Here is an 11,088-nt window from a genome sequence, read left to right as displayed (position 1 = left end):
GAGTTGCAATCCTAGCCGTGGAGAACTAGGGGCAAGAGGATCAGGAGTTCAAGTTGGCTAATGTGAGACTCTGACTCCAAACACCAGAAATAAACAAAACCATTATTTGTTAGACAAGTCCATTTAGAAGTGACAAGTAAGTGCTAGAATCTACACCACATTGCTAACAATGACTGGCTTCTTTAAAAGGCCAATGTGGCAGTGAAGAATAATAAACTGACCTGTTTACCCCAGGGGCTGTGTGGGGCCCTCAGCGGGATTTATGGACAGGACCGGCAGGATAATCTCCTGGATGCCTACAGGCAAATGCAGGAAAGCTGCCTCCCGGGGATTTTCGGGAGCCTGACTGCCAGCATCCACAATGGCTGCTATCCTCTCTCAAGGACAGTGTTTGACTTTCCTTCTGTTCTCTCCATCATTTCCTACTCTGCTCATTTTCACTTGCCACAGACCTCCAGCTTTTATGTGTAGAAAACTTAAGCTCCCAGACTCCTCCGGATTCATTCTAGCAGTCCCTGTTCCTTCCTTCCTTCCTTCCCTCCTTCCTTCCTTCGAGACAGGGTTTCTCGGTGTAGCTCTGGCTGTCCTGGAACTCCCTCTGTAGAAAAGGCTGGCCTCAAACTCACAGAGACCTGTCTACCTCTGTCTCCTGAGTGCTGGGATTAAAGGTGTGTGCCACCACTGCCTTGATGTTCTTGTATTAGGTAAAAGAGTAACTTCTTTTCAGTATAAATGTTTCTGAACTTCCACCTGCCTGCTGTGTATTTCAGCACCACTGCTGACTGAACTCCCAGCATTCAATCCTAGAAGCAGCTCGCTTGTGATCTGAGTTCTACCAGCAACTGTTAGTCAATATATTCAATGAACCTGCCAAGTATGGCGGGGCAAGCCTGTAGCCTGTAACTCTTGCACTCAGGACACTAAGGCAGAAGGATCCCTGAAAACTGGATGCCAGCCTGGGCTCACAGTGAGTTTATGGCCAGCCTGAGCTACATAGTAATATTCTGCCTCAAGCAAGCAAGCAAGCAAACAAAACATCAGTGGACATGAAATTTGGAGTATGAAAAACAATTTAGGGGACAGTCTCTTAGCATAGGTGTTAGCATTTAGATTGGAACATTTATTTTATAGATTCACTCGTTAAAGATCATTTTGCTTAATTGAAAATTGTGAACAATGAGAAAAATATTTAAATTTTATTTTTTTGTTTTGTTTTGTTTTTCAAGACAGGGTTTCTATGTATTGCTTTGGAGCCTGGTCTGGAAATCGATCTGTAGACAAGACTGGCCCGAACTCATAGAGATCCACCTGCCTCTGCCTCCCAAGTGCTGGTATTAAAGGCGTGTGCCACTACCACCTGGCCATATTTTTTAAAATTTTAAATCAGAAGTTTTCTTGGCTTTTTTTTTTTAAGCTCTTTAAAACAATTTATGAACCACTTAGTGAGCTTAGACTTCAGTTACTGATTACTGAAAAGTATTGACCAAGCTGCTATATTTTTCAATATACCTCACATCTTCTGTCTAGGCAGTTCTTTATTAATCCTGAGCATGTCTACATTGTATTTGTTTTATTACATTTATTTATTTATTTATTTGTTTGTTTATTTATTGTGTTGGAAGCAAGTGCACATATGCCATGGCAGGCATGTGACAGACAGCTCATGGGAACTGATTCTCTCCTTCTGCTTTGTAGGTTCTGGGTATCGAGCTTGGGTTGTTAAGTGTTTAGCAAGTGCCAGTGCCTCTTGAGTTGTCACATAGACCCCGTTTCTTATGTGCTTACTAAGAATAGTTAGTGTTTGTTGTATTTATGTGACATGACTATTACATAAACCATAAATAGAATATTGTTAAGAGTTGTTTAAAAAGGAAAAGTAGAAATTTTTTTTTGAAAGACCTGATACTGGTTTAAAAATCTTGTAATATAAAGAGCTTTGTGTAAAACTATAAAATGCTGTGGAAAGATATAAACATAGTAGGATGTGGTGCCTTATTATTTAGGGTTTTGTTGTTGTTGTTATGGTAAAATATCATAACCAAAGACAACTTAGGAGAGTTTGTTTGTGTTTATGATTCCAGAGAGATAAGAGTTCATAGTGTCAGGGGAGGCTTAGCAGCAGGAGGTCCTGTCAGGAAACTTAGTAATCACATTTTCAACTGCAAACATGAAGCAGAGAGAACAACCTGAAAATGCGGTGAGGATATGAATTTTAAAGGCCTGCCCACATTATGCTTTCTCCAACAAAGTGGCACCACTTACAAGTTCCATAACCTCCCCAAACAGTGCCATCAACTGGAGACTGGTTATTTAAATACACAAGCCTGTAGGAGACATGTTGCATTTAAACCACCACAGGCACTTTGGTAACTTGTAAAGAACAGCATTGTGGATGGGTTTACACAGGCATGGGGCATTTTGTGCGCTGACCAGGGAGAAGTAAATTCTCAACTGTCAGGTCTTGGCCCTGAATCAAAGATGGGAAAATTGTCACACATTGATATGTTCTCTAAGTTTCAGTGTTAAAGATTAGTAATTATTATTTTTAACTGTCTTTGGGTTGACTGTTTCCATAATTTTAAAATGATTGGTCCCATTTGTACTGGATGAGAAAGCATCCACCATGTGGATAATCAATCAATTTGGAAACAAAGTTAATTTTGACTATTGTAATTAATGTAATAGATCAACATGTCTCAATTAGAAATCCCCCTGGGCCTAGGGATACGGAAAAAGCAGTAAAAAGTTTCCCAGGAAAGTGTGAGGACCACAGGAATTTGGATCCCAGCACCCATGTAAATGCTGGGTGGTCTTGGCAGCTGCCTGTAATCCCCTCACATGAGAAGCAGAGACCGGAGATCCCCAGAGAAATACACAAGCTTGGGTTTCAAGTGAGAGACCCTGCTCAACATGTAAGCTAGGGAACAAACCAAGAAAACACCTGACAATCAGCTTCTTGCCTCCACACCTATGCTCTTTGTCTCTGTCCATTTCTCTTTGCCTCTCTGTCTCTGTCTGTCTGTCTGTCTGTCTGTCTGTCTCTCTCTCTCTCTCTCTCACACACACACACAAACGCACACATGCATACACACTTGCATCCCTACATATGAACTCAGATCCACACTCCAGTGGATACTACAGAGAAAGAAAGGAAGGAAGGAAAGAAGGGCTAAATAAATTTTACCTAAAACTAAACTATTAACATATGGAACCTTGGGTACCAGGAATGTAGCTCAGTGGTAGTGCTCTTGCCCAAGCATCCTTATAACCATAGAAAAATCAAATAAATAGTAAATAGTAAACATTGGACCACATTCAAAAGGAAGAACAGTTTGTTATTCTCGGTGGCTTCATTTCCAAAGCAAATAATTTCCAAAACTCATTTTCCTATACTAAATTAGATTTCTAGGAAGAGAAATTATATTTTTGCCATGGTTTTAGCTCTGACTCCAGCAGTTGTGTACATTTTAAAAGAATTGCCTTTTTATATTCAGTATTCTGGATAAAATAAGGACATAATATTTAGCAACAATGGTTTCTTGGGAAATCAAACATAAATAAATAAACACAGCCTTACAATAACCACAACATGTCCCTGGTTCTGATAAGTTTCGTTGCTGGCCCTTGGATATTTCTGTGATTGTCTCCATGGCTTTAACACACTGACTTCTGTTGCTGTCGGATGCTCACCAGGACTTACAAAGGAAGGAGCCCTGCTCTTAATTGAACATAGATGGTTCCTTCTTGGGTTGAAATGCATCAAGCTTCTTCCTTTTAGCACCACCTTCTTTTTCCAAAATTTAAGCTGGCCAACATAAGGCTATCATAAGAATCACTACAAGTAAAGAAAAGTTAGAGTCTTTGTAACTCCAGATTAACATTGAGATTGCATGCTACACTGTTGTTGGATAAGTGAGTCGGACCTGATGCCATCTCTTGTGTCTAGCAAAAGGAATTTACATTAACTGTGGCTGTGAAACTTGAATTTACATTAACTGTGGCTGTGAAACTTGAAGCATAATATTTTGTGTGAAAGCTGTTCAGGAAAGTGAGCATATTGATTATGTCTCATCATTCTTTTATAGGCACCTAAAGAGGTGTTATTTACTTATTAGCAGAAAACAGAGAGGCCACTGTCTCTGAAGAGTTTAATACTCTGAGCACTAATCCAAACTAGATATAAACTAGTGTTATATGAGGAAGTCTTAGCACTTAGCAAAGTATGATTTTAGTCTACTTTATCGAACAGTTTGCACACATAAACAAATGCTATGTCACATAGTTGTGTGTATTGTTTACCTTAGTTTTAAACTGCTCTGCACATCCAAAAATAATTTTGCAATCAGAATTATCAGCCCACCAAGCACCAAGGAATCTATTTTGTTGATTTCTCTAGTTCAGACTAATAGCTGTGGCTGTGGAGTGGAGGAAGGGCATAAGACTGGCAGGAGAAACTTCCAGAAAGAATTCCAGTGAGATGTGCATACAGGTGACAGTGAGCATAAGCAGACCCAACAAGAAATGGGTGAGCATTTGTGCCTGCAAATCCTACTACAGTTAGGCCTGGCACAGTAGCAGACATCTTAATCCCAGCAGTTGGGAAACAGAGGTAGGGAGAGCCCTGTGGGTTCAAGGCCACCCTGGGCTACACATTGAGATCTAGACTAGCCAGAGTTACATGGTGAGGCTTTGTTTCATTTGTTTTTAATGAAAGAATTTAATTTTGTGTGGTGAGGTCAGAGGTCCTTTCTTATGTCAATGGCTTCTGCCCTGGAATACTTCCTAAGTTGTGTGACTGTGGGCTGAGTGCCCTATACTTTCTCTAGCAAAAGTGTCTACAGAGCAAGTTTCAGTGCCTCATTTCCAAATAGAGTCGGAGAACACTTTTAGTCTACTCAGCAGACATAATAGACCAGGTACTGAGCTGAGTATTGAGTTTTCATGATCACCATGGCTGATCATAGCAGTAAAAGACAGCAGGAGATTTCACTTACAGGAATGGCTTCCCTGGTAAAGCTTATGAAACAAAAGTGGTCAGCGTCCGGGAGGGAAGCCCGTGCTTTGTGTTCTACAGAGGCACAGCCTGTCCTGAAAACACTCGCGTTTGTTTCTGTGCTTTAGCCAGCTCTCTAGGCTTGTTGTAATAAGCATACTTCAGTGGCCTCTGTCTTGCCTTTTTATGGGAACTTCTGAAGTTAAAAAGGCTTCCAAGAATGTTGGAAATAACATGAGGCAATATGTACATTTACTGTGCATAGCAGCTTGAGGGTGTGAGTTCCGGTTTACACCATGTTAATTTTTCCAATGGCACTTTGGAAAACCTCTATTCTAGAGAAGGGAGACCTCTTCAAGTCTGGCAGAAACTTTTTTTATTCATATTCTTGCAAACTAATGAACTCATGGTCAGTAAGGAAACAAACCTTCAGCTTGTTTAACTCTAGAAAGATCATCAAGAAGCCATCCATGTCACTCACCTGAGGAGGTGAAATCTTGGAGAACACCCAGTTCAGAGAGGCACCACAATGAGTTCTTCTCCCACAAATGCGTTTACATTTATCTGCTGGTATTTAGACTGGTTAATGTGTTACACCAGATAAATCTGTTTCCTGAGTCCATCTCTCAACTTGTTCTCCCCTCTCTGGAGCTGACAAATGGCTGGAGTTTGACACCGTTTATCAGTTGAGCCCCTGCTGGGGGCTGCCTGTCACTTGTTCAGCTTGCTCCGACTACTGCAGAGCAAAAGTGAGTTATCTGCAATATTTTGTTCTTACTCCTTAGTCTAAAAGGAGCAGAGACAGATTCAGGTGGCTGGGGGTTTGCCTCCCATGGAGCTTAAGTTTCAGCCTGAGATGTGTCCTTGGTGATTTCCTAGCAGAGTCAATGTAGAAATGAGACACAATTTTTAGTTATATGGAAAGGGCAAAACTAAAGCTGTTTGGTGACTGATCCATATTTGAAGGGCGCTGAAAGTACTTTCTTTTGCAAGCACTGGCAAAGTGCTTTCTCTGAATAATTGCTTCCCTGAAACTTGCTCTTCTTTTGTTGGCTGGCATGCGGTGGGGGTGGGGGGACAATGACTACAAGGACAGGAAGCACCTTCTCCCCATTCTGACTTCCAGTGAGCTCTGACTTCTTCATTTGTTTTCTGCATCACATAGCAACTGCACAAGAGTAACAAATTTTACTGTGATACCTTTACATACACATACAACATGTTCTGAGCTCATTTTAACTTCCCTGCATGCCAATACAAAGTCAACACCTAGGCCAGGCCTTGAGTGGGTGTGCAGGGGTCTCTGGCATTCAAAATGCTATTTTGACAGAATTCTATCCTTTAAGATGCTGTGTGAAATGGACCTTCACTCTGACCAGTGAGACATCAGCTATACTGAGGCCATGCGCCCTTGGCATCTACAAGTGAACTAGCAGTGGGACCCTAAGTGTCTCCTGTGCCACTTGTTGAGCCTAACACAAAGTGCAGCTTGATCGATGACTGGCCCTTTAGTACAATTAGCTGTTACCTATTAGTGTAGTGACTGAGGCCCTGATTGGAATGCAGCCTCTGTCCTCTTCTGCCACCCTTTAACGTCCTTCTGTGCATTTCAAGCCACAGGGAAGAGGGACATAGTAGAAGAGGGAAAGGGGTCCAGATGGGAAGAAAAGAATGCTGGGAAGATCCTTTAGGAAATAGGTCAGGTACTTGGGAGATTAGACTAGCTTGCTTCATCCCCGAATACAAGTGGACTACAATTAGGAGGAATTAGACCTGCAACAAGTAGCTTGGATTTATCAGCTTTAATTGTCTATTGTCAGGATCCAGCTCTCCTCCAGAGGATCCTGGTGGCAGTCTACACTCTAATACTTTTAATGGCTCTCCATTGTGGGCTTAGCTCTCCTAAAAACAGCGTCTGCCCTTTTGAAAGGAGCTATTGGGAAGCCTCCCTACAAACACCATGCTGTTACTTTCTCTTTGGAGGATCCTATTCTAAGGTAATGCAGTGTTGTCCCTCGTCCCCACAGGTGCACAGGAGAAGGTACCTATTGAACATTAATAGGTGGCTTGTTTTCCTGGTAGGCACTTTCAGAAAACAATGGGCTGTAGATGGAGACCAGATAAGTCCTGGTTGATGGCTTGAGAATCCCCCACTATCTTTGTCAGGACTGATGGGTCAGAATCCCCTCACTATCTTGCTGTTAAAAGACTTATCAGGCTTATTCATAGTCAACAGTAGAGAGTTGTTTTAGAAGATAAGTTGTCTATTAGAGGAGGCCTGTTATTGTAACACCATTGTTTTCTCTTTCCTCTATCACCTCTCAACCTCTCAGGTGGAAAAGGTATATTTGAGGACCAGTCACTTGCCTCTACACTCCAGGCCCAACTTAAAAGGCTCTGCCATGGGCTTTCTTCCTCTTTCTAAGCCTCATACAATACTGTATAATATTCAGAACTCTGGATTTGGGGTCCTGCAAAGTCTGGGTTTGTTTCCTAGGTAGTAGCCATGTCTGTGAGCTGGCATCTCCCAGGGTCATAGTTGTAGGTCAGATCTAGTTATCATTGTAAGCAAAGCCAGGAGGCAGGTACTTCTGGAACTCTGCCCTCAGTTTTCCTGGCAGGAAAGTGGGGTTTTGTTACAGATCTTGTCTTCAGCTCAGGTAAAGTACTAAACCCCCTGGAGCAGAGTCAGAGATTCGAAGGCTTCATTATTGCCCCTGTAATTCTCTTTATCTGCTTCTAACTCCCTTGGAATGCATGTGCACACATGCACAGGCACATGTACACACACACACACACACACACACACACACACACACACACACACACACACACCAAGCCTCTACTGTCTTTAATCATCCCTTAGAAACAATGAGAAGTATTCATATGCCCTTTTTGCCTCCATGATGGACTAACTTGCTTTGTAGCTGAAGGTGACCTTTAATTTCTTAACCTCCTGCCTCAGCACCCCCATGTGGGGACCTGTCACTTTATCTGCTTTTACAAAGTGCTGGGAACTGAGCCCAGGGCTTTGCCACACCACCTTCCTTTTCTTTCTCTGGGCCTTTCCTTTTGCTGTAAGTTTCTCCTCCCACTGGAAGAGTCAGGCAAACATTTGCCCCAGGGTCTCAGATAGGTGGAAGCTTGCTTTCCCCCTCAGACTCCCAGAGGAGATACAAAGAAACTGCATTTGCAAGTGTACCTGCCCTGATGCCCCTCTCTCCACCAGGGTCTCTGCTCACCTCCTGTTAGTGTAGCTCATTCCTTTCCCATCAAACTCAGGCTTAGAAGACACCTTCTGAGTTCAGAAATCAAACTCAGGCTTAGAAGACACCTCCTGAGTTCAGAAATGATTGCTCTTCCCACAGCCTTTCCAGGAATGAAGATCCCTCTCAGGTCTGAATCACCATAATAAAAGCATCATTAGGAAGGCAATCAGATCTTGGAAACCCACATTGGTTTCCCCCACAGACGCCTGGGAGATGATGACCATTGGCATTATTTGCTAAGTTGGTGTCTAACTGAATGAATAACTTTAAAATATGTGAATAATGGAAAAAGAAACTGTAACTCTGATGACAGACCAAAATATTCTGAGGTGTCATAACATGGACAACTCTGGGAAGCCCTGACATGGCAGCCATCTTGGAGGTTTGTGCAGGCCTTAGAAAAGCATTTATCTTTGCTACATTCCTAGAGAGAAAAGAAGCCCTGCTTTAATTTACTTAATGTTTGTTTCCCTTCTTTAGGAAGTCAAAACACTGACATCATTCTAAACATCTCACAGGCCCCTAGGATCACCATTCCAAAGTCTAAGCCCTGACAATGTTTGTCCCAGTTTTGGGGAGGTAAGCTGTGTCATGCAAAGGGAGCTGAAGCTATTTTTAAATTGATTTAACACATCACTGAAACATATCATACACATATCACACCCATGACACACACACACGCTGCATTGTAATACAGCATGTGTCATGCATACATTCTCTCTCACTCACACACATACTTGCTCTTCTTGTCCGGCTTTAAAAAAAAAAGAAAGAAAGAAAGAAAGAAAGAAAGAAAGGCAGCCAGAGAAGCCAAGCCCAATGACTTGAGTTGAAAAGGCTGTTAAAGTTTAAAAGCCAAATGCCCCTCCAGTTCTCATCCTGGCTTTGAGACATGTGGGAGGGCTTCAAAGCCACAGTGCCCCTCTCTTAGGCTCAGGCTTACAGTTGGTCCCCAAATGTTTACTAGCATGAAGATGCCTAACTTACAGGAAGTGGGAAATGGGTGTGGGGGTTGAGGGTGGGTGGGTGAGTAGGGAGTGGGGAAGAGGGTGGGGGGTGCTCTATTGATGTGGTTAGCCTGTCATTGACCTTGTTTGGGTATAACAGGAGTTGAATTAGAAAATGAAAACTTGTTTCATCTTGAGCATATTTCATCCCATTTTTTTTTAAACTTTCCTTGGGGCGGGGCGGGGGGGGATTTTTTAACTCAAGTGGAGTCCGGTCTCCAGATTTGGTGCTCAATTTCCCTTCATGCCGCAATAGCTACAATAGTCCTTTTCCCCATACAGTCATCTAACCGCCTACATAGTGTTCCCAACCCACCCAGGGACTAGAGGGGGCGGGGGAACCTGGCCCAGGAGCTGAAACTGAATGAATGTTGGCTTGTAATGTTGCATCAGAAGAAAAGGACCAGGGTGTCTGAGAGCAGAGCTTTGGGATTGTGTGTGATGTGCTACCCTTTCATACACTCTCATGAGGAAACTCCACCTGAGAAAGGCTCATCAATAAAGACAACTGCCAAGGGAGTTTGGGGTGTTCTAACTCTGGAGAAGATGATATGGTGACTACAGATGTACCCAGTGATTGTTTAGAGCAAACATTTTGATACTTAAGATTGCAGAGTGCGGCAGCCTCAGCTCTCTATGCGGAGTACCTGTGCTGGCATCTCCCAGCCTTAGTCTAAATTCTGGCGTTCTGGAGGGCTGGGTGACACTCGCCATCAACCTTTTTCACCTGCCTAGCAGTTCTGCACTGGACAACACCTAAGTATTGTAATATGAACATTACTTCTCTGAATATGGGTCTTGCTTTCTTTCATCTTTTCATCTTTTTTGTGCCCTTCATTTTAAGTTATATCACTATGTGTCCTTAACTCTGTAATCATTAAAAATTGGCCTAGAGCTGTTTGCTTGATTTTTTCCCCTCATCTCTTTGAAAAATGAAGCAAACACTTAAAGGACATTATGTTCCAATAGTGAATCCCAAAATCTACTTTCCTTATAGTTCCACCTATGCCTTTGTCCAGCTCAGCTAAAACACCTGGAACTAATTCTAGGGTTGCCTGGCTAAGCCTCACACTGGTATTTGATGTTTGCATCCTCCCTAGACTCAAGCCCATTTCAACACCTCAGAAGGTGAGTGCAGGCTGATACTAATTAACCGTGAGTTGATTCACTGGCATCTTCCAGTCATTAAAGCAAATATTTGGCCTAAAATAGCCCTCTTCCCACCCTGACTGCCTCCCTTTTTCTATTCCTTTACGCCAAAGTGGAGCAGTCACTGACACTTGCGCAGTATCTGTGGCCCAGGAGCAGAGTTCATCCTGAAAGGGAAGTGAGAAAACGTGTTAACTGATTTGCAGTGGAGACAGCTAGCAGCAGGCCAGCCCTCGGGATGACTACATTGTTTTTCTGTCCATCGTGGTGCTGACTCAGCACTAGTTAATAAACCCTCTGCAGAAGCTGGATTTCTTTTGTTTAATTATCACTTGGACCTTTCTGAGAACTCTTAAGAATTGTTCATTCAGTTTTATACCCCTGGCACAAGAGCACGCTAACAGCCTGTTTCCTTTTGGTGCTAGCGCCCCCTCTGGCCCAAAATGCAATAACAGGTGGACCTACACGCCCAGGGAGTGCGTGCTACTCTTGTCCCCTGGTAGGAATTTGATTGTTCTGAACTACAAAGATTGTAGGATATTTAGATGTACATACCATTACCCGTGATACAATCTTCCGCCTCTCACCCAATCCCATCCTTCCCCCCCCAAAAAAAATTCTGGGAAAGTTTCTTAAAAGAAAACTTAAAGATAAGCAGGCCTGTCTATGA

The sequence above is a fragment of the Cricetulus griseus genome, chromosome 2, assembly GCF_003668045.3.
Source record: "Cricetulus griseus strain 17A/GY chromosome 2, alternate assembly CriGri-PICRH-1.0, whole genome shotgun sequence".
NCBI lineage: Eukaryota > Metazoa > Chordata > Mammalia > Rodentia > Cricetidae > Cricetulus > Cricetulus griseus.
This window is presented reverse-complemented; position numbering follows the sequence as displayed.